At 32.6% G+C, this 23,159-nt stretch overlaps 2 protein-coding genes across 4 annotated transcripts in view; one reads left to right on the top strand and one right to left on the bottom strand.

Moving 5' to 3' along the window:
• Positions 1 to 23,159, bottom strand: part of LOC126734868 (venom serine protease-like) — a 152,800-nt gene that overhangs the window by 46,406 nt on the left and 83,235 nt on the right. The window lies entirely within an intron of this gene.
• LOC126734862 (dystonin) overlaps positions 16,028 to 23,159 on the top strand; it is a 426,801-nt gene continuing 419,669 nt past the window's right edge. For both annotated transcript variants that reach the window (XM_050438655.1, XM_050438650.1), the window contains exon 1: positions 16,028 to 16,578. The gene's annotated coding sequence lies outside the window, so the exon portion shown is untranslated. The remainder of the gene's footprint in view (positions 16,579 to 23,159) is intronic.

Genomic DNA, 23,159 nt, shown 5'->3' with positions numbered 1-23,159 from the left:
TATTAGGGAGTTTAACAGATTAAGTATACGAGAAATAAATTGCGCGGTGTTCAATATTCATAAGAGTGCAATTATTTTTTGGTACGAAGGGATGACAATTTGAGCACTTCATATAATTTTATTTCAAGACAAAGGTTTTTGGTTGTTAAATTTATTGTTTAATTATTTATTTATTTACCAACGCTTGTTAAACCCAATATACAATGAAATTGTTAATCAAATTTCCCTTGTTTTTTTTTTTAATTTGTTTTTTAAATATGTTTCGAAAATAATAAAGGTGCTTCCCTAAAGTAATGAGTGTGCACTACTACTGAGTAACGATATTGCATTGTTAGTATTTTTGTCAATCTTGTATTCATAATGTGTAACATTTATTGAGAGTTACAATATTTAATTGTTTTATGAGTTTAAGCAAAGCATACTGCGGCAAATTTAGTTTTTTCCAAAAATTCAGGTTTTAAATATAAGAAATATTACATATGATACATTATTAAAAAGGGAATTTTGCAAAGATTTTAAAAATGCAAAAACGAAAAATGGCGCCAATAAGAAAAAACAAAGTTGATGATGGTTGGCACAAGACGAAAGGTCATTTTAAAAATCTAAATTAACTATCATGTAGCACGAATAAAGTGGTAATGAAAAAGTGCAGATTATTTTTATAGCGGATAAAAAATACGCTCAGAAAAAAATAAAATCGACTTTTTAAAATTTCGTATTTCTTCAAATATCTTCGGAATCATTCGAAATGTTTATTTTTTTAAACGGCATATTGTTAAGCTTTTTCTTCTATTTTTAAGCTCAAAATCGTATCTGTTATAGATTCCGAGATCTCCATGTTAAGGGTCGAATTTGAAACCCTGTATATTAAAAAACATTACTATAATTATTTTAATTAAAGATTATTTTATTATACAAAGTGTGACTATTCTTCAAGTTGGTATTTTTAGGTATTTTCATACATAAATGTAATTTTTGTAATTGGAAAATTGTGAATTTTGTGATATTTTTCGTGAAATGTTGGTATTTTTATTAAAATTGTGTATTTTTTGAGCATAGTTTTGAAACAAATTGAGAATTTTTGGTGTTTCCTTTTTGTGGTACACTAACTTCATACTCCATAAACTTTAGAGTGCTGCTATTTTCACCCAATTTTAAATATTGTTCTCTGTTTTTTTAATATGACTCTAATAAATTGTAAATAATCGCCGAAAGCCAAGATTTTTAATAGTGAAGAAATAAATAGTCCATACTTGCAGTGAAGTTGTAGATTAACGTAAAATGAAAATCCTACAGTCTTCATCCGTTTGTTTATTAAACATAATTCTGGTTTATAATTCCCGACATGTTTCAAAATTATATGTCAAAATTCACTTTATCATGCCTTCTTTATGATTACCTTTTTAACGATTCCTCTGCTAGACTGCTATCCAGCTCAGTTATATAATTTTATTAATTCAATCTACTGTTGAGCTTAAGAGAATAATCACATTTCATGTTGTTATTCTGCATTTTATAATCCATTTTAATAAAAGTTTGTGTGTGTGTTTTTTATATTTCTTTAGCTTAATTTGAAAGTTGAGTAAAACATCTTGTTCTAAAAAGGTGTCACAATATTGATGTTTTTTTTTTTTTGACTGAAGACTACAAAAGACTATCTTTTTTAAAAAAATAACTGATCCAATAATATAATGTTAATTATATTCTTCTTTACACTTCAAACTTGTATTTTGTCATAGTAACTCAATATGAATGTCTCAAGTGAATTTAATTCTTCAATATCAATTTTCTCAAAACAATGTTTTTTGAGTTGTGACACTTTTTTCGCAAGAGTGCAATATACTGATATAGCACCTGATATACCAACCCAACCCTCGGTCGTTTTTTCAAAATAAATAAATAAATAAAAGCGCCCTTATTTTCAACTCGGCGAAATTCAGCTAAGCTGTTGGTCTAACCGAGCATTTAAAAAAAGATACAATTATAAAATTACAAATAAGATTTAAAAAAAAAAGTTTCACAATATCATTTACCTATCAAAACTTTCATACATATACTACAGAATTAAAAAGAAATAGAAAAATTATAAACATATTCGCAGAAAACCGGATATTAGTCATAACAGTTGCTTTTTAAATTTTGATTTAAATGTGCAGGAGGTATTATCTTTAACTTGACTGATATTTCGATATTGATTAAGAAGTTTAACTGATATGTAAGAAAAGCAGTTCTAAGTCTGAGCTTTGTTAATTTTGGGTAGTTCATAGTGCGTATTAAGACGAGTTTCGCGTAGATGAATATTATTTCTACGTGTTAGTTTTTCAAACAAGTAAGAAGGGCTGATGCTCAGATTTGATTAATTTATGCAGGAAGCAGCAAGATGTAGTTTTTGTCGATCGGATATATTTAGCCACTTTAGATCTTGAAGTTTATTGCTCGTGTTTATTGCTATATTATTATAAGGTTCGTATACAAAATTACAATAATTTCAGTAAGTTTCAATTCTTAAAGCTCAGAATATCTTTGCTTTTATATATATCTTTGCTTTGTTACGAAAACGAAGAGTGTTATCGAACACTACACCCAAATTTTTATACTCGGCAACAATAGAGATTTTAACGCCATATTTGGGTTAAGTTTTAAGCCGCGATTTTGCGAGTATTGAAAGACGAACGCTAGACATTTGTCAAGTCTCCTCGATGCCTCCACTGCATCAGATCGTAAAAATGAAATATGGATCTGCGTGTCATCTGCGTATCTGTAACCAGTACACTTTCTAAAACAATTTGACATGTCAGCTGTGAAAATGATAACGAAAAGAGGACCCAAGAGTGACCCCCCTATCAACTTCTAGAGGCACCGATCTTATATTATCAAGTATCACTAGCTGGGACCTGTTGTCCAAATAACTACGTATAAGCTAAATGGTTTTAGATTTGAATCCGAAATAGTTTAGTTTGGCACAAAGCAGAGAGTGGTTGGGGGTATCGAATGCTTTGCTGTAATCTAGTAATACAAGAGCAGATGTTTCTCCCCTGTCTGCTGCCAATAAGATGTCATCCAACACTTTTAGTAAGGCCGTGGCTTTGCTGCGTTTTCGGTAGCAGATTGTTTTCAGTGATATAATCGATGGTTTGTTTGTAAATAAGCTTTTCAAACACTTTAGAAAGCACCGGTAACAGGCTAATGGGTCGAAGTTCCGAGACTGTTTTAGGGCAACTTACTTTTGGCAACGGTATAACTTCCGCTACCTTCCACTGTGAGGGAAAAATGCTTTTTTTATGCATGTGTTAAATATTTTAGTAAGAATAGGTAGAATTGTTGGACAACACAGTCGCAGCATTAGAAGCTCCATCTGCACCAGTCGCATTGAATTTAATTTGCGAGAGAGCTCAGACGAGTTCATCCTCGTTTATGAGTTCGAGTTCAAATTCTGATCTGGTGCATTTTGTGTTCTGATAAGGTACATGGAAATGGTATTATAGTCCACATTATTAGAGATTTGCCTTACTGAGTCTATAAAGTATTTATTAATTATGTCAGGGTTTTTCAAGTGATTAGGGTTGATATCCATATTAATTTTCGACCCAAAATAACTCGGAAATTGAAAGAATGTGACATCTATTTCCGGTAAATTGCTCTAATTATAATAATAATAATAATATTAATAATAATATTAAAATGACTTTATTCAGCAAATGTTACAATAATGCCTATTTGCTTACAAAGGCGAAGATTAGCTCCAAGGTACTCTTAAACTCTTAACCTTCATTAAAAAAACTAAAAAATAAATAAGTAAATTAAATAAATAAATAATAATTGCAACTATGTATATTACACATTATAGTCCACTAGGTACTATAAGTACAACAACCAACTTCCATACTAGCAGTCCCCTAATAAACAATAAACAAGATACCTCATTCCATTGATTCTTCCAAAAATAAATTTCTAAAATTTCTTTTAAATGTGTACAGACTGACATTAAACATAGGATTTTGACTATTATAAAAAAGAACAATATTGTACGTAAAAGAACGGGTAAACAGAGCAGTTGAGTGGTGTGGCATAGTGAGGGTATTATATCTAATATTTCGACCATGTACTCTATTTCTAGGTAAAAGTTTTTCATACAGATATTTGGGGCTTTGGGTATTATATAAACGGTATAGAAATGTAGACAATAAAAACTGAAATAAATACAATATTCTGACCCATTTAAAATTATAAATGCCTTGAGAGACATGATCAAACCTTCTTAAATTAAAAATAAATCGGCAACAGGTGTTTGGAACACGTTGTAAACGGTACTGTGCCTGTTGATCTAAACAGGGAAAATAAACTATCAAACAATATTGGATAATGGCTAAAACAAAAGCTTCAGTAAGTTTTTTCTTAGTCTTATAATTTAAAATTAATTTGTTAGCATGAAGCATACGCATTCTCAAATTACACCTTTTTCGCAGAATACTGATATGTTCTCTGAACCGCAAAGAGCTATCTAAAGTCAATCCAAGAACCTTCATGTGTTATTCAGTTGAATTTTAACGGATGAAACAATATTTTTACGAGCATTTTTATTTGAAAATAGTATCATTTTAGTTTCGGCTGGATTAAGTTATGCTCCTTTGAGTAGATTTCAATTGAATTAAGTTCAGCATTTAAATTATATTCAACTAAATTATCGTTGGGATTGAAGTAGTGGAGAACCTGCAAGTTTTAAAAAAAGATAAAGCTATATCGTTGCACCCATAGTACTTCAATTTCGCAATAAGAAAGTCATGGTCTATTACATCAAAAGCTTTTGAGTAATCAAGAGACACCATAATAACAGAAAGTTTCTTGTCAAGCGCTTGAATTATATTATCAGTAATATTCAAGAGTGCACTAGTTGAGCTATGTCCAGTCCTACTGCTGAGGAGGAAGTATATTGTTGGATGTCAGGTAAGTAGCAAGACTTTAGAAATTACACTCAATAAACTGACTAGACGTAAATCTTGTGGACTCTTAGGATTTGAAACTTTAGGAAAATGAATGATAGTCGACTCCCTCCATACTTTAGGGAAATAATCCGTTAACAAACAAATATTAATTATTATATTAATAATAGGGTTAATGATATTAGGTAAACACAGCTTTACCATTGAAGGAGTAATATTTGTCCGGTCCTGCAGCATTAGGTTTAATGGCGTTAATTATATTTTTCACTGAATATTAATCAACAAGGGAAAAGTCAAAACTAATATTACTAAACTTGTTATGCAAATAAAAATTAATTTTCTTAAAGCAACTACTTGACTTATTAAATACACTAACGAAGAAATCATTAATTACATTTGGGTCAATTTACCAGACTTATCACTTTAAAGCTCTTCCAGATAAGCAGCCTTTTCTCTTCTAATCGAGGCAAGTGTGAAATTTCGGCACTCCTTATAATAAGTCCAGTTAACTAGACTTTTATCTTTTTTATATTTAGTAAGGGTTTTTGTACTTTTCACTTAAAATAAGTCTCTCACTCTTTTAGGTTAACCAAGGTGCTGCTTTCTTACTAACTCTTATGTTTTTGTAAGGAGCATGGATATCAAATAGGAAGTTAATATTTTGGTTATAGAAAGTCAACTTTTTTATTTATATCTTCAATGTGAAAACAATTGTCCCAATTTACTTGGGCCAGATCTATCGAGAATTTTTTCAAGTCAATGTTTTTAAGATCGCGAATTTTAATTATCTTTTGTTGAGGTTTTTTAATAAGTATGGTGAGGATACAAAACGGCATTTGATTGTCATCACTAATATGTAAAGTAACGGTTCCACTCTTATAGCAAATTTTTTTATAATTAACAAAAATCGGGTCTAGGCATGTAGCAGATGTATTTGTAATCTCACCTATTAGTTGGTCATACCCGTACAAATGTAGTGCAGAATATAAGGAGTTAGGCCTCATCATATCTTTGTTTGGGTCTCCAAATACCAAAGGGAAGTCATAATTCACTAATATATATGGAATGATTTCATCAAGGAAATTCAAGATTTCAGATATCCGAGTCTTAGGAGGTTTATAAATAAAACATAGGGCAATTTTGTGGACTCCGACTTTGACATATGATAGTAAATATTCAAAGTCTACATTGTTGACGTTGATATCAACTTTTTCAGAATAAAAAGTTGATTTAATGTATATACCAACACCTCCCCCGACTCTGTTCAGCCTATCCATTCGATAAAAAGAATATCCCTGCAATTTAACTGCTTCAGATGTTATGGAACTATTCAACCATGTCTCACTAACCCCAATAATATCATACTTTTCATTCATAAACTAAGCAAAATCTGCAAAACTTGGCAAAAGAGATCTTACATTGATATTGGCGATGCTTAAAAAAATCATTTGGTGTATTAACCATTATTAAAACAACTAACTAGAATATCAATCATATTTAACTTTAGATTTAAGTCTTTCGTGGTAGTTTAAAAGAAGGACAATTTCTGTCAAAAGAGGAATGATCAGTTGCCAATAATTTGTGTCTTTTTTGCAAACTAGCTCTGACCCAATTTATACATTTTTTTTCTTCAGAATTACATTCGTTAAATTTATGATTTCGACTACATTTGGAACAAAAATCTTCCTTCTCCTTACAGTCCCTACTTGTGTGACCATAAGCACAACAACGAAAACACTTAGTAATACGCTGGTAGTCCTCAATAACTCTTGACTGTGTCGGCCATGAGGCTTTGTTGTGCAAGATGGAGTCATACGGCATTAGAGGTGTCGTCTTAAATTCGTTCGCCTCCTTTTTAGCATTTCGGACACAATACGTGGAAAAGGAAGGAATTCAAAAAAGGGTCATATTGTTCAAACAATCTTCACACTGATTTGGGAGTACCTCAAGGTTTGGTGTTCGGGCCTGTGTTGTTTCTTATATTTGTAAATTCATTGCCTTCAGATTTACTGTATAGTCACGTTACTATGTACGCGGACGATACATTAGCCCTTGTTCGGCAACAAAGTACAGAAAATATGCACATTACTGCGGGAAAAGCATTACACGAGCTAAATAACTGGTTTACTCTAAATGAATTTTTTCTTAATACCAAGAAAACAAATTATCTGTTTTTTTGCACTCATCGGGGTCAATTAAATCTTGATATTGACATGCATTTGAGCAATAATGGTAGTTTCTTGCAACGTCAACAAACAATAAAGTTTCTTGGCTTGATATTAGATGGCAGTCTTTCATGGGAGGCACATTGCAATGATTTGGCATTAAAATTAGGTAGCCTTTTTTATGTCATAAGAAATATTAGGTCCTTAATGGATAAAAACCAGTTAGTTTGTGTATACTATGCCATAATCCACTCTAGGATTTTGTATGGGATCTAATTCTGGGGCTTTTCAGCGTATGCGTGTCGTGTATTTATTGGTCAAAAACAAGTTATTATATGTATGGCGGGCATGATACTATTACTGGCAGTATTAGTATCGTGTATCTCGAGTATTAGTATCATATCTCGAGTATTAGTATCATGTATGGCGGGAGTACCCCCTTAAACTTCCTGTAGATCACTTTTTATTCCGTGCTATGTATATATTTCAAGTGTGTTTATTTGTTTTTAAGAATCTTAATTTATTTGTGATAAATGGTTTTTTTCATAATTGTCCAACTAGACTAAGAAACGATTTATCTTTATTGCGTACTAGATTAACTCTTAAACATTTTATCCTGAAAATATGTCCAATAGAACATTTAAAAAGAAATTGAAAGCTTTTCTAGTTTTGAAGTGTTACTAGGATATTAAGACCTACCTTTCGGAGTAATAACTAGCTGTAATGTATACAGTGTCGCCCAAATTGGGTGTACACTTGGAAACTATAAGAGATAGAAAATTGGTTAAATGGGGAAAGTTGTAGGGCATTTAGTTACCAATTAAGTGCCGCTTTCAGAACGATATTATCTTTTTCCGATTTTGAAATATTTGGAAAAAATCAAAAAGTCGCATTTTTGAAAAAGGGCTGTATTTTTTTTATTTCAACGTATTTTTAAAATCTGTAAAAACATTATTAGGATAACTTTTTAAGGACAACGCATACCTGAATTCAGTTTTTGTTTTCGACGTTTCGGTTCTGAGATTCCATCCTCAACTTCTTTTTTTCTTATGGCGGTCATTTTGTTTTTTTGCTAAATTAAAAAGATCTTTTTTGTCCCTTTAAAATTATGTATAACACTTGATGAAAATATTTTATGTTTACGTCAAAAAATTAAATAGTTTATTTTTCGCTGAGTTGGCCATGGTTTTTATTGGCATTTTGTCGTACACACAATTATTATTAACTTACTAACTTCCTAACTTATACTTTTACGTAATTTCTAAATAAAATAAATAACTACTTGTAGCAATAATATTAAATGAAACTATTCAAAATGACGGCCATTTTTGTTAAAACATTTTTCACATTTCTTTAAAACACTTTCTAGATGCATTTTGTCCATTTTTTGTAATTTTGGCAAATAAGCAAAAACTGCTACGTGTCTGGCAAAAAAATTATCGAAAATATGATATACCCGAAAAGTTGATCAAAAATTATGCAAATGATGTACTTATATGCAGACAATCTGGTATTGATTATATCCTAAAAAACTTTGAAAAACTGTAGGACATTCTGCATTTAGTTTCTCAACCTTAGACAAATTGCATTTTGTTTGTCTATACAAAGCGGCATGAATAAGTATAGCAAGGATATGAAAAAAACGTAAGTAGGTTTATAAGATCAGTATTTTATTTTTGATATACAAAATATTTTTAAATGTCATAGTAAAAGTCCCCGTCGTCATCATTATTGCAATCACTTAGCATGTCACTTTCTTCGCTAGCATTATCACTTTTTTATTCATTTTTTACCGCGTTTTAATAATCGTCATTTCTGTAGAACAACTCGGTCTTAAGCAAAATATTGCTGTTGTTTTGTGATCTCTTAATAATCCATTTGGTCGCACTGATCCCTTCAATTTTCTTTAAAGAGGTTAACGCAGTTTTTATATCGTAAACAACCCAGTCCTTACCAAGTTGTCTAACGTCTCCGTCTCCCTTCTTGGAGTATATCTCATGATATTTTGTAGGGGTTTTTATTGTACTGTAGGATCGTGTAACTTTTTCTATTTGCCCGAAAACACGATCCGCTGGCAAATACGAATGGCCGCGTACCGGAAAGGTAAGACTTACCTGACATTACTTTTACGCTCTTTAGACGTAAGATTTTTTTCCTTTTTCTACTACGACGATCCGTATCACCAACTATATGATCCCCTGTCACAGGGAAATCCATTATCTTAAATTTATTCCGTAAAAAACAAAGAACTTGAAAGTACTCAAAATAAACACTTCTAACCTTAAAAAGTGTAACGACAAACAAATGGCAATAAGTCCACGGTGCAAGGACAAATTTCTGTTAGTTTGTCTACTGGTAATGGACATATACCATACCAAGTCCAAGGTATTTTCATTATTTAATTTGCATGGGACAAAGTGCATATGGAAAGTCTGCTCCACATTTGTTCTTCAGGTATTATAGCTTTCACGGTAGGTAATATCTGCGCTTCCAAAAGATTTAAATATCTTTGACCTGTCAATATTTGGTGATAAATAGAGGGCCCAATAAGGTGATTATCTAAAAACAATTATAGCATTTTACTTGAAAATAATTTTGTGGAGTGGGTAATTAACTTACCATACATACCACACCATACATTAAATCCAAATCTTACTTGTAGCCTACGTTCAGCCACTTGATGAGGATTTTCACTAACCCAAAAATGACGATTATGCCTGTTGAATACTCCGCAGTTGCTAAAAAACGTCTCGTCGGTCTAAATAATTTTCCTGCTGAAATTAGGTATTTCTTGACATTGCCTTACAAACCAGTTTGAAAACTCTAATCGTCTTGGGTAGTCTGTATCCCTTAAACCTTGAACAATAGAAGCCTTTTATGGACGATATTTTTTTAAGGACTCTTTGAATGGTAGTCCTTGGTATATTCATATCAGTTGCAGCTTTTGGAGTCAATGTTTTTGGGTTCGCATTAAAATGGTCTAAAATGTTTTCATCGCGAGCTTCATTGTCCCTTCGATAATTTTCTGGCGTTGGTATTTCAAAACTTTCATGAGTTCTAAGGTTCATGATAAGCATAGCGAATAGTCTTGGACCTGGCAGTTGTCTCTCAGGATACAGTTCCTAATATCTGGCGATTGCAAGATTTGCATTCCTATCACATGTAATATAACATTTCCATATGTCAAATTTTTCTTCACTGGTATATCGCATGGCGATTTTTGGAAATTACAATTTTAGACAAAACTCACTAAAAACAAACGAAAAGAACTAGATACGAAAAAACTATTTAACACTAACAAGAACAAGAAACATGAAATGAACAAGATAAAAACTACTAAACAAGATAAAAAGTTAAATCAAATAAATAATATTTTGCAGAATTGTCAGTAAATGACCCTAAATTATACGACAAATTGCCTCCGTAGTCATGGCCTCCGCATTCGTGGCCAACTCCGCGAAAAATAAACTATTTAATGTTTTGACGTAAAAATAAAATATTTTCATAAAGTGTTACACATTATTTTAAAGGGAAAAAAAAAAAGATCTTTTTAATTTAGCAAAAAAACAAAATGGCCGCCATAAGAAAAAAAGAAGTTGAGGATGGAATCTCAGAACCGAAACATCGAAAACAAAAACTGAATTCACGTATGCGTTGTCCTTAAAAAGTTGCCCTTATAATGTTTTTACAGATTTTAAAAATACGTTGAAATAAAAAAAATACAGCCTTTTTTCAAAAATGCAACTTTTTGATTTTTTCCAAATATTTCAAAATCGGAAAAAGATAAAATCGTTCTGAAAGCGGCACTTAATTGGTAACTAAATGGCCTACAACTTTCTTTATTTAACCAATTTTCTATCTCTTACAGTTTGCAAGATACCCATACATGTACACCCAATTTGGGCCACACTGTATATTTATTTCTGTTACTGTTTTATATGCCTAATAATTTCTTTGAGTATGTAAACTAGGTTTAGTGATAGTGTAGATTTAAGTATATAATGTTTGAAATTTTAGCTTCCGAATTCCATACACTTTATTGTGTCAATTTTGGATAATAAAGATTTGTATTTGGATTTGAATCTTTGACTTTTTCCATCCAACGAAAATATATTCTTCGTTTAAAAGCTGCTTGTGAACCTCAGGGGATACTTCAATGACTAGATTAGTGGTATTACCCTTCTTTAGTTTAGTTACAAATTTTATGTTAGAAGAGGCAAGATCTATGCTATCATTCATTGTGTAACAAAATATCCTTATATTTAATATAATTTGGCGACTGCAAAAATTCAGGAGGGGTACCCCCACGCCCTCTCACGTTAGCTACGTTTACAACGCGCGGATCTATTAGGTCCATGGATCAAATGATATAATGACTGTTGAATGACTATTTTTATTTAGTACAGCCCTGTTTACAAGGATTGATCTTGAGGGTTGAATTAGTAGGTAGTCCAGGATTATCTCTAGGATCAAAATGTCAGTTGAAGTGAGTTTAGACGAAGAATTATAGGACATAACTTCTAAATTTTTTAAAGTGTTATTGTTTAAAGATAATAAAAATAAACCAATTATTTCTTTTTCAAGGCTTAAGCTTGTCCTGTGTATTTTATTCTTTATTTTTGTGAACAAAAATAAAAACCTTGTAAGCTAACATCCAATAAAATGTCAAACTTGTCATTTTGGTACTTCAAAATAGGTTCTAGGTGTTTACTGTTCGAGTTAGAAGAAACTAAAGGCACAAATGAATATATTGTATAATGATTTATTAACCGAATATTATAAGAACTGTTACAAAGAAATTAAGATGTTATTTCAACCTTATAAACTTACAGATTAAATACGAACGAAAAACCACATAATCCATATAGTGTTATACAATTATAAAAGAAGCGCTTATGCTGCGGTATCTCGATAAAAGTCCCCGAACCCATAAATTTGTTCTTAACGGTTATAAGTATAATAGTCTGTTTCTAAAATATGAAGAGCAGGTGAAAGTAAATGCAAATTTACAAAAAGAATTGGCTGATATTAAAAACCAATTAAATAAAAAGGAACAACAGGAACTGGACAAAAACATTATTATTCAAGGAGTACCATATGAGGAAAATGAAGACATGCAAGTCTTAGTCACCAAAATAGGAGAGACATTGGACGTAGCTATAGAAAAAAACACTTTTATAGCATACCGGTTGGGAAAGGAACCTACCAAAAGTTCTCCTATTAAAGTTTGTTTTGAGAATTTAAAAACAAAAGAGGGCCTTTTTAAATCAAAAAAGAGATATCAGCTAAACTCAAAGGATTTAGGATATAGAAACCACCACAAAATATATATGAACCATGACTTAACAAAAGAAAATATCAAGCTATTTACAGCTGCTAGGGCATTTAAAAAGCAGCATGAATATAAATACCTATGGATTAGCAATGGTACGATATTTCTAAGAAAGAATGACACATCGAAAGTCATACTTGTTCACTCCGAAAAGGAATTGGAAAACTAATAAGGCCTCAAACGAAAATAAAGGTAGTGTATATGAATATTCAAAGCATTCGAAATAAAATCGATGAAATTAAATGTGACCTGATCAACAATCCCTGTGATATTCTAGCTTTCTCAGAAACTTGGATAAATGAAAATGAGACATTTTTATATGATTTAAACAACTACACCGCTATACATTCATGCAGAGATGGCAGAGGGGGCGGAGCAACAGTGTATATAAAAAACACATTAAAGTGTCGTGTAGTGGAAAAGTCAAAACCGAATGAAAGTGTTAACTGGGTTTGTGTATGTGTTGGCGAGTCTAATTTAAAGGTTAGTGTAATATATAAGCCACCCTCTTATAATAACTTAGAGTTCCTAAAAGATTTAGAGAAAATTTTAATAAAGTATCCCAAAAAGCATGTTATTGTTGGTGATATTAATATTGACTTGTTAAAAAGTTCTGCATTGGTCACTAATTATAAAAATTTGTTAACTGAAAATAATTTTAAAATAAATAATGAGATTATGTATGAAAACGCTACAAGAGTCGCAGAGCGAAGTCATACTATTATAGATCATGTTTTGTCAGAGGGCAGCTCGAATTTAATCGAAAACCTAAATGTTAGTTCTTGTTCTTTTTCTGATCATAAGAAATTGTTATTTTATATAAATTATGCCACCAAAGAATATAAACCAAAGATAAAATATATGATTAGCAGCATTGATTATAAAAAATTTGTGTATAAATTTAAACAAAATATTCAAAATGTAAGCATATCATCATTTCAGGAACTGACCGATTTAATCCAGAAATCAAAAAATGAAGCTCAACGCATTAAATCACTTAGGATAAGAGAAAATAATACATGGATCAATGAGGAGGTGCTAGAAATGATGAAAAAACGCGACTTTATATACAAACGAAAAATAAAAAACCCTGGTAGTGCGTTATATGATCAAGAATTTCGTACAATTAAAAACAAAATAACAAATAAAATAAAAGCATTAAAAAATCAGTATTTTCGCAAAGAATGGGAACATGCAGGCGGCAGTCAAAAAAAACAGTGGCAATTTATAAACAAGTTTTTTAAAAATAAATCAAACACTACTCAAATAAATTCTCTTACCTTAAATGGAACAATTATAAAAGAAAAAAAAGATATTGTTAATTGTTTAAACAAACATTTTTCCCAAGTCGGAGAGAGTATTGTTAATAAACTTGTAAACCAGACTCAACATATTGATGACGAAAATATATTTGATGAAGTTAACTGTGATAGTATGTTGAATGTTTCACCAACAAATTGTGATGAGGTTTGTGAAATCATCATGGGATTAAGGCGGAATTGTTCTCCAGGCGAGGATGGCATAACAGTGTTGGACATAATTAATTTAAAAGATTATGTTATAAATATATTAGCGAAACTAATAAATAATGTCTTTAACACTGGTGTGTATCCCAATGAATTAAAAAAAATAAAATTACTCCCATATTTAAATCTGGCGATAAGGATCAAATGAATAACTATAGACCCATTACTGTTGTTAATACTTTATCAAATATAATAGAAAAAATTATTAAAAAAAGAGTAATGTCTTTTGTACATAAAAATACATTGCTGGATAGTCATCAGTATGGTTTTATTCAAAATAGCAGTACTCTTTCGGCAACATTTGACTTTATTAGTTGTATTTCAAAGTCCCTAGATAGCAAAAAAATTGTAGTTGTGGTATTCATTGATTTACAGAAAGCCTTTGATGTAGTAAGTTTTGATATTTTATTAAAAAAGCTTAGGCTCATGGGATTTGGAAAACTCTTTTTGAAACTGATTCAAACCTACTTACAAGATAGAAGTCAATATGTTTACTAGGAGGGAGTAGCTAGTGAATTGTTTTCGAATAAATATGGAGTGCCTCAAGGCTCTGTATTGGGACCCTTATTATATCTTTTATACGTATTAAGTCTAAAATTTGCCAGGTTACGTGCTCGATATTTTACTTTTGCAGATGATACGGCCCTTGTATATGAAGGTGAAAATGAAGAGGAGTTAGCGCAATTTATCAATGCTGATCTGAGCTTGTACTTTAAATGGCTAGTTTACAACAGGTTAAAAATAAATGTCGACAAAACCAAATATATGCTGTTTAAACAAAAAAACAAACAAGTAAATAATATTCAACTAAACATAAATGGAATTAGCCTAGAGAAAGTTGCCTCCATTAAATATCTTGGTTTAAATATTGATCAAGCATTGACTTGGCAAACTCACATAAACAAAATTACATCCAAAATAAATTCTATGATACCCTGTATATATAAAAGCCGAAGCTACCTAACAAATAATACAAAAATGAATATCTATAATGCTTTCTTTTTGTCCCACTTTAGATATTTGATGCCTATATGGGGAACATGTTCTAAAACAAAATTTGACAATATCCAAATTTTACAAAATAAGGTCCTTAAAATATTGTTTCAATATAATATACTTACAAATACAGATTTTCTATATAGGGAGCTTAAAGTTTTTAAATTGAATCAGTTAATGGAGTTCGAAAAATGTAAACTCATATATAAAATTATAAACAAAAAAATTAAATGCAATATAAATTTTACATTCTCAAACGACGTTCATAGACGCAATACCAGAGGTCAATTAAATTTATATATTAGTTACAATAGAACAATGATTGGAATGAATAGCCCAATGTATTCTGCATCGAAAGCATTTAATAGGCTACCTAAAGATTTAAGAAATATTCAAATATTTAAAACATTTGTTACAAAACTCAACGAACATTTTTCTATTTAATCAGTCAAGTTGTAAAATTAGTATAAATTAGTTATGTAATGAGATACCTTATTTATAATTTACTTTACATTATAATTAATTAATATAACCTACCTATGATTATTGTGTACACTAGTTTCATATGTGAATTTTTGTATTAATCTCGAGGCCAGAGCTACAAGCACTGTTTAGAGACTTATTATAAATAGAATAATATGTATATTATTGAGTAATATAAAATTGTTTTCAAAAAAAAAAAATATATTTTGAGACCCCGATGCCGCCATGAAGACTGTTTATTTAAGCTAGATAAAAATAATTATTGTTGAATATTAGATTCGAACATTTACACTGAAAAAAAATCAATTTAATCTACCCTGTTTGGGAAGCATCAAATTCGCATATCAAATTTTAGTCCTTGTGACGTCATTTGATCCAAGTATTAAATATTTGGTACCCCCCGTTGTAAACGTAGCTATTGATACAAAATATATTCCCTGAGCCCGCAACTATATCGTCACTGTAGGACAATATCCGGCGCCGGATCGCCTCTGTTATCTTGGCAACGTTGCAAAAACAGTTGACAAGTGCCCCCGAGTTCGGTAACTCGCGGATCGCAGTGTGCGTCGACGCCGTCGGTGCATAAACAAAACGCTATACCGATTGATTCGTTTATTTTCCGGCTAAAACGCGTTTTTGTGACTACATTTTGCCGAAATACGATTTTTTTCCGAACATATTTAATCAAACTCGTTAACCGGTGCTAAATTAGGGCTTTCGCTTACGCATTTTCTGAAAAGGGCTTATCGATTTTGCACTTAACCTATAAAATTTCGTGAGTGAATCACCCCCCCCTGGAAGGGACAAAGCCACCCCTTTCGTTGTGGTTGTTGTTTTGTTTTCTCGGTCGAAGAAGGAGGATGATGGAGTGAACTGGGGTATTGGTGCAGTATTGAAGTCTGGAAGTGTCTTTTTTTTTGTTCTAATATTTTGAAAATTAATGATTTTTATCAGGGTGACCTTATCACATGTGGATTAAATCTTTTTTTTGTTGTTTTAATAACTGTGTTATCTTAATTTATATACCTACGGATGTGCTTAGTAGTGAAATTCTTTCTATTATACAATAGTGTTTCTATTTAAAGGATTTTAAATTCCCTGACCCATGCTAGGAACTTTAAAATTATAGTGATTAGGTGAGTAAAGAAAATATACAAAAAAAATCTAAAAAAAGTTTATTTTTATAAGCCGGCATTTTTTATATTTTATTATCAGCTCAGTTTAATAGTGGGTTAAACAAAGTTGTGATGTAATCCATTATTTTAAGTGATTATCAGCAAGTGAAATTTAATTTAAATTTTTGTTTATGGTTAATTGAAAATTTACTCCATTTAATATTTATGACGTAGCATAATATTAATTATAGTCATGAACCACGATTATAGGAGGGCCCTAATAGGCCCTAGACTAATTTAAACTATTTTAATGATTCTTTCAGCTTTGACATAAAAATAAGCTGTAAGAAAAATTAATAGATATATGGCCATCAATATTTCACTCATTTAGAGCATTAAGAGATTTAAAGTAACAATTCAGTTAAAATTCAATATATTAATTAATTAATATATACTTATACAGAGGGGCTCTTAATTGTTCCCCCCCCCCCTAGGTCTAAAAGGTCCCCAGCTTTTTCTGCAAAACTTCAAAATGTTGATGGGACACCATTTTGAAAAATAAAATTAAATAGAATAGCAGCCTTTCAAAATGTTTTTTACGGATAGGTAAAGTAACGTCTTAAAACCGTTTTTTTTTTGAAAATTTTTACATATAATGTTGAGTGTGGTCAAAATATTGATGAAAAAGTGAGGATGATTGGAAAAAATACAAAACTTTGGAAACTATGAAGATTTTTTTGCATACGTTAAATACGTAATTATGGCCGGTTTGCACAAGATTTTTTAGCTCTTGATATTGCTATAATTAAAAAATATAGTAAAAGCGCTAGTTCTCGACCAGTAAATAGTAAAATTTTCACTTTCAAATGTTGTGAAAATTGAAATATTATCACTTACCATATCTATCACTTACCATAGTGACTTTTTCTAAATCTCTAAACAGTTTTAAATTATTTTAAATAAATATTTTTAATTGTGGTGTATTCTAAATATTTTTTTTTTACTAAAATAGTAAAAAAGTGCCATTTCGCTAGTTCTCGAGCACCCCACATGATTCGCGACTATTTATAATAATATCCTTTATTTGCCAAAAAAATCGTATACAGGACGACAAAGCAACGTCATACAAAGGAGGATCTAGCTCCCATAGGGTACATTAATTTTTCTTATCTAGAATTCATAGAGGCAATATACTTATATAAACAAAATAACAAAATTTAAAATAAATATTCTAAATATCTAACACAAGTTAAAATTATTATCTAAAAGTAAAATTATAAAAACATTTAATCTGCAACCAGTGGTAAACAGCTTTTTTAAATTGGACTGTAGATTCAATGCTTCTAATATCAGCAGGTAGCATTCTATAAGCCCTGATGGCCATATAATGAGAACCTCTTTCATAGTAAGCTGAATTATGCAATGGAATGCGGAGATCGCTTCTATGTCGTGTAATCATAGTCACATCCTCAGCATACATTGCCCTATTCTCAACAAACAAATGATTGTGTCTCTTCACAAATAACACCAAGGAAGAAAAGTATGAGGAGGGAAGGGTGAGTATTTTTAGTTTGCAGAAGTAAGGTCTACAGGAAGTTCTGTAGGTCATGCCCAATAAACAACGAATGATACGCTTTTGCATTCTAAATATATCTAGAGCTCCTCTTGCAGATCCCCAGAAACAGATACCATATTGTAAGATCGACTGTACCTGTCCGAAATAAAATAGGCGAAGAGATACCTCAGACACTACATCCCTTAATCTTCTAATCAATCCGCACAAGCTAGCTAATCTGGAATAAAGGTTTTTAATATGTTTCTCCCAATTTAAATTGGGGTCAATGTGTATTCCTAAGAATTTAATACTATTGGCTACAGGGATTGACTGCCCACCAGACCACACAAGTAGAGATTCTGAGACAATATTGGCCTTCGAAAAATTAATCAACCCCGTTTTACCAGAGTTCAAAGACAACTTACTGTCCAGACACCAGGTCCTCATGCGCTCCACTGCGGATGAGCAGCCCCGTGAAAGATCTGCCACTGTCTTTCTGGCAACTATAACTGATGTGTCGTCGGCGAATTGACAAATCATATCAGAAGGGAACAGCTCAGGCAAGCCATTGACATATAATAGGAAGAGCACAGGTCCCAAGATTGAGCCCTGAGGCACACCTCTTCCTATAATTTGGGGGCGGGAAAACGTTGCTGAGCCGGAATGTGTCACACAAACTATTTGTTCCCTTTGCTCTAGATATGAACTGAGTAATTTAGATGCTGCACCCCTGATGCCATACCGTTCCAGGATGTCCAGCAGTAAAGAATGGTCAACCGTCTCAAACGCCTTAGACAAATCAAAATACAGTCCAGCTACACTGCACATTTAAATGTTAGTTCTCGACCACTCTTTTTTTAAACAACTTTAAGGCGATTGGACTGCATAGTATAGACAACCTTAATAAAAAAGCCCTAACAAAAAAAAACACAAAAACAAATATTTATTTATTTAAAAAAAAAACACAAAACAAATAAAAATGCTCTATATAAGTAAAAAAAAACCAGATAGGAAATAGGAACAAAAAAGTTAAAGAAAAAAACACGTGGGTTGGTTTTTAATAATAAAAAATAAAACGAAAATTAGCGATTACAAATAAATTAAAAAGTTAAAACTAAATTTGAAAATAACGTACTTTAACATTCATCACATTTGTAGTCTTCAATTGCGGCAATATTATATGGGGTATCAATGAATTTGGTGCATTTAAGTTAAGTTAAGTTCTTTGAAGCATGTTGCACATGGTATCTTACTCTGCTCTGTCAAGCTTTCAGGATTTTCACCATTTTTTTTTGTTTTTTCTTCAAAGCCTTTAAACTATGCTTGGGTGCAGAGCTCCAGACATGCGAGCAATACTCGAGGGAAGGGCGTATTTGAGCCTTATAAAGAGTCAGCAGCTGTTCTGGCGTATACAGTTTTTTCGTTTTGAAAAGCACTCCGAGTTTTTTGGAAGCCACCCTGGCGACCTCGGCAACGTGGTCATGCCAGGACACACTGTTGGTGACCTCGACTCCTAGAAGATGTAAAGATGATTTCATTGGCAATGTTTTCCCTGCCATAACCAGCTCCGGGCCACCAAGGTTAGTCTTCATCGTAAATACTGCAGCCTGCGTTTTTTTAGCGTTAAAATTGACCAAATTGTTACTGTCCCACTCCATGATTGCTCTAATGTCGTTGTTGGTTGAAGCTACTTGTTGCTGCCTAAGATTCTGAGAACTTGCGGCTGTCGTTGGTTTGGCGGAAATGTGGAAATAAGGGTGCTATCGTCCGCAAAGCTGTAGATTGGATTGACAGTGGTTCCTAGCAAATCGTTGATATATATCAAGAGAAGGGTGAGGAATAGAATGCATCCTTGAGGGACTCCAGCGTTAATATTAAATTTGTCGGAGAGGTATCCATCGACGGCTACTTGGATTGTTCGTTGTTCAAGAAAACTTTTGATCCAATTTAATAATGAGTTTTGTATGCCGATTGAGGAGAGCTTGGTTAGTAGTCCCTCATGCCACACTCTGTCAAATGCCTTGGAAATGTCAAGAGCGACTGAGCGGGACTCGCCGTGCTTCTCTATGGCCTACGTCCACAAGTGTGTGACGTAGGCCAGAAGATCGCCGGTGGATCTAAGCTTTCGGAAGCCGTATTGATGATCGCTGATTAGTCCAGATGATTCCAGATATCTTAACAGTTTTTGGTTGCTGTTGACTGCTTTCTCCATAATCTTCGATATTACTGGAACTAGTGCAATCAGGCGGTAATAGGAGGGCATCGTCTTCTTACCCTTTTTGGGTACAGCTTGCACTCAAGCAGTTTTCCAGCTTGTTGGAAATTGGCCCTGCTTATACGATGCCGTGAACAGTCTACATAAGGGAGGAGTCAATTCGTCTGCACAACGTTTTAGTATTAGGGCTGGAATTCCATCGAATCCAGAAGCTTTGTTGGTGTCTACGCTTTTAAGAATTTTATTTATGATCCGTTGGGGAAACGAAATTTCTCCCATCGATGAATTCACCCTTGGCAAATATAGCGGTGTTTTGCCTTGCGAGTGCAGAGTAGAATTGGACGCGAAGAGTTTACCCAGTAAGTTGGCTTTTTCCCTTGCTGTTACTGCGATAGAACCATCATCTGCTGTTAGGGGTGGCAAGGCCGACTTAGCAAATCCTTGACTAACGGCTTTCGATACCGACCAGAAAGATCTTGTTCCATTTGGGCAGTTTAGCAGATTGTTTTTGATCCTGTTGTTGTGACTCTCTTTGCATTCATTAATAATTCGCTTGCAGCTATTTCTGGAGGCTAAAAAGTTCCTCCGATTTTCAATGGAAGGATGTTGACGCCATTTGCGATATGCTGCGTTTTTAGTGTTTACTGCCTTTTTGCAATTCAGGTTGAACCATTGCTTGTTGTTTGATCCGCATTTATACTCTATTTCAGAAGTGTGTAGAGCAATAAAACCTCATTAGGTATACAAAAGTGGTACCTGGTGATCCACCAATATTTTATGCCACTACCTTAGTTGGGTATTAGTTTCAATGTAAAATTCTTTCTTTTCGTTGATTGCAGGTAGTGCCACCCGGTTTTGGGTCAATTTATGAGTTTTGCCCATTGTTACCCACTGATAAACATTGAAAACGGTTCGCCAAAGGCGTGCAACTGGGACTTGTTTTTTACCTTATAATTAATGTACTTAAATGCTATTTTATTTTAGAAAGTTACTTTTGTTTAAATGGAATAATATATTTTTTTTCACAAATTTATTGAACATAATATTTAGAGTAAAACAGTTGAAAATGTCACTTTTGGATCTGGCACTTTTTGAACAGTGTATAACAATTTTAAATTATAATAGATTGTAGTCTTCTTCGTCATCTGACGAACTGTCATCACCTCTTGACATTATAATTAAAGGATCGACTGTCTGATCGATGAGGTTGTCAAGATCCAAATTTTGTCCTCTTGCTTAATTACATGCTGGACTGCTTTTCGCCAATTCTCTGGTGTCGCTTCCGTAGTGGCTTGATCAAACAGTAGCTTAACATCTTTCATTTTAAAAGTCGTGTTTTGTCTTGCTACAAATCCTTTTACCTGCGCCCATATCAGTTCTATAGGATTTAGTTCGCAATGATATGGCGGTAAGCGCAGTACAGTTATATTATATTTTTCGGCTATATCTTCCACGGCATATTTCATGAAACGAGTTTTGTGTAAGTTTGCTATTGCCAGCAGTTCTTTTTTTATCAAATTTGCTTCAAACGCAATAGCTTTTGCAGTCAGCCAATCGATAATTTCTTGCTTTCTCCAACTTGAAGTTGGCGTCTTCTCTATTCGCCGTGAATGATAGCTTGCGTTATCCATAACCACCACCGAATTAGCCGGAAGAAATTTTATCATTTCACCAAAATAGTCCTCGAAAACGTCTGAGTTCATGTCTTCATGGTAATCTCCTGTGCGAGTCGACTCAAAGGTTAGCAGACCTTCTTTTAAAAATCCCTCTTCGCTTCCAATATGTGTGATTATAAGTCTTTTTCCTTTTCCCGAAGGTACTTTAATACCCGTAGACAGGCCTTCTATGAAAGCTTGGCGAGCACTGGTTATATTTTTGTCTTGCCACATTTTTTGGACTATATAACCTTCGTTAATCCACGTCTCATCAAGATAAAAAACTTTCTTTTGCTCCCTGCGGTACTGCTTGATACTTCTCAAGTATTGTCGTCTCCAACAAACAATTTCGTCGCTCTCCAGTAAAAGTGCTTTGCGGTTATGCTTTTCCCAGGCAAAATCCATATTTTTCGGCCAAGCTCCATTAAAATTTTGTCTAGGGTGGGTATTTCCTTTTTAAAATAAAAAGAGTGAACTTTTCTTCGAATTATACATTTAGCATTTTCATCAAGGACTTTTGTAGGTCGTCCTGGCTTTTGCTTGGGAGATTCCACTTGACCTGCTACTTTTCTTTCCCGCAACAATTTGAAAATGGTGGACTTTCCAATTCCACTCATTCGAGAACATTTTTCAACAATTTCTTGCACAGTAAAACTAGGGTAATCGTGTTTTATGCAATCATGTACATTTAAAATAATAACTTTTTCACTCAGCGATAGTGGAGAATTTTTAGTACATCTTTTCGTTGGACTGAATACCTCCATTTTTTAAATATTGTGATTACACTACAGCGTAGCAGTGACTACTAACGTTTAAAATATGATTTAAAAGTATTTATAGTCTGTATATATTACCTGACCCCATTTTTGCATGTTACAAAGCGTTAAAAGATAGGTACCTATACAAAAGGATTAAAAGTATTTATTTAGTATTTAATCTCTTTCAAAATAAAGGCATTCAATCCGTGAAAATTAAATTCATAAATATTATAAGTACCTGCGCCTATGAACTACCACGAAATGTAGCCAAACAGAACGGAATTCCCCAGTTTATTGCTCTATACACTTCTGAAATAAAGTATAGTAGAAAAAGGGATATAAGCTTCCATTTCTGCCAAGATCGTCTCTGTAATTTGGTTTGCACATTCTGAGATGTTATTGGTTCTAAAGCAGACTTC

Source organism: Anthonomus grandis, chromosome 4, assembly GCF_022605725.1.
Source record: "Anthonomus grandis grandis chromosome 4, icAntGran1.3, whole genome shotgun sequence".
Lineage (NCBI taxonomy): Eukaryota > Metazoa > Arthropoda > Insecta > Coleoptera > Curculionidae > Anthonomus > Anthonomus grandis.
This window is presented reverse-complemented; position numbering and strand designations above follow the sequence as displayed.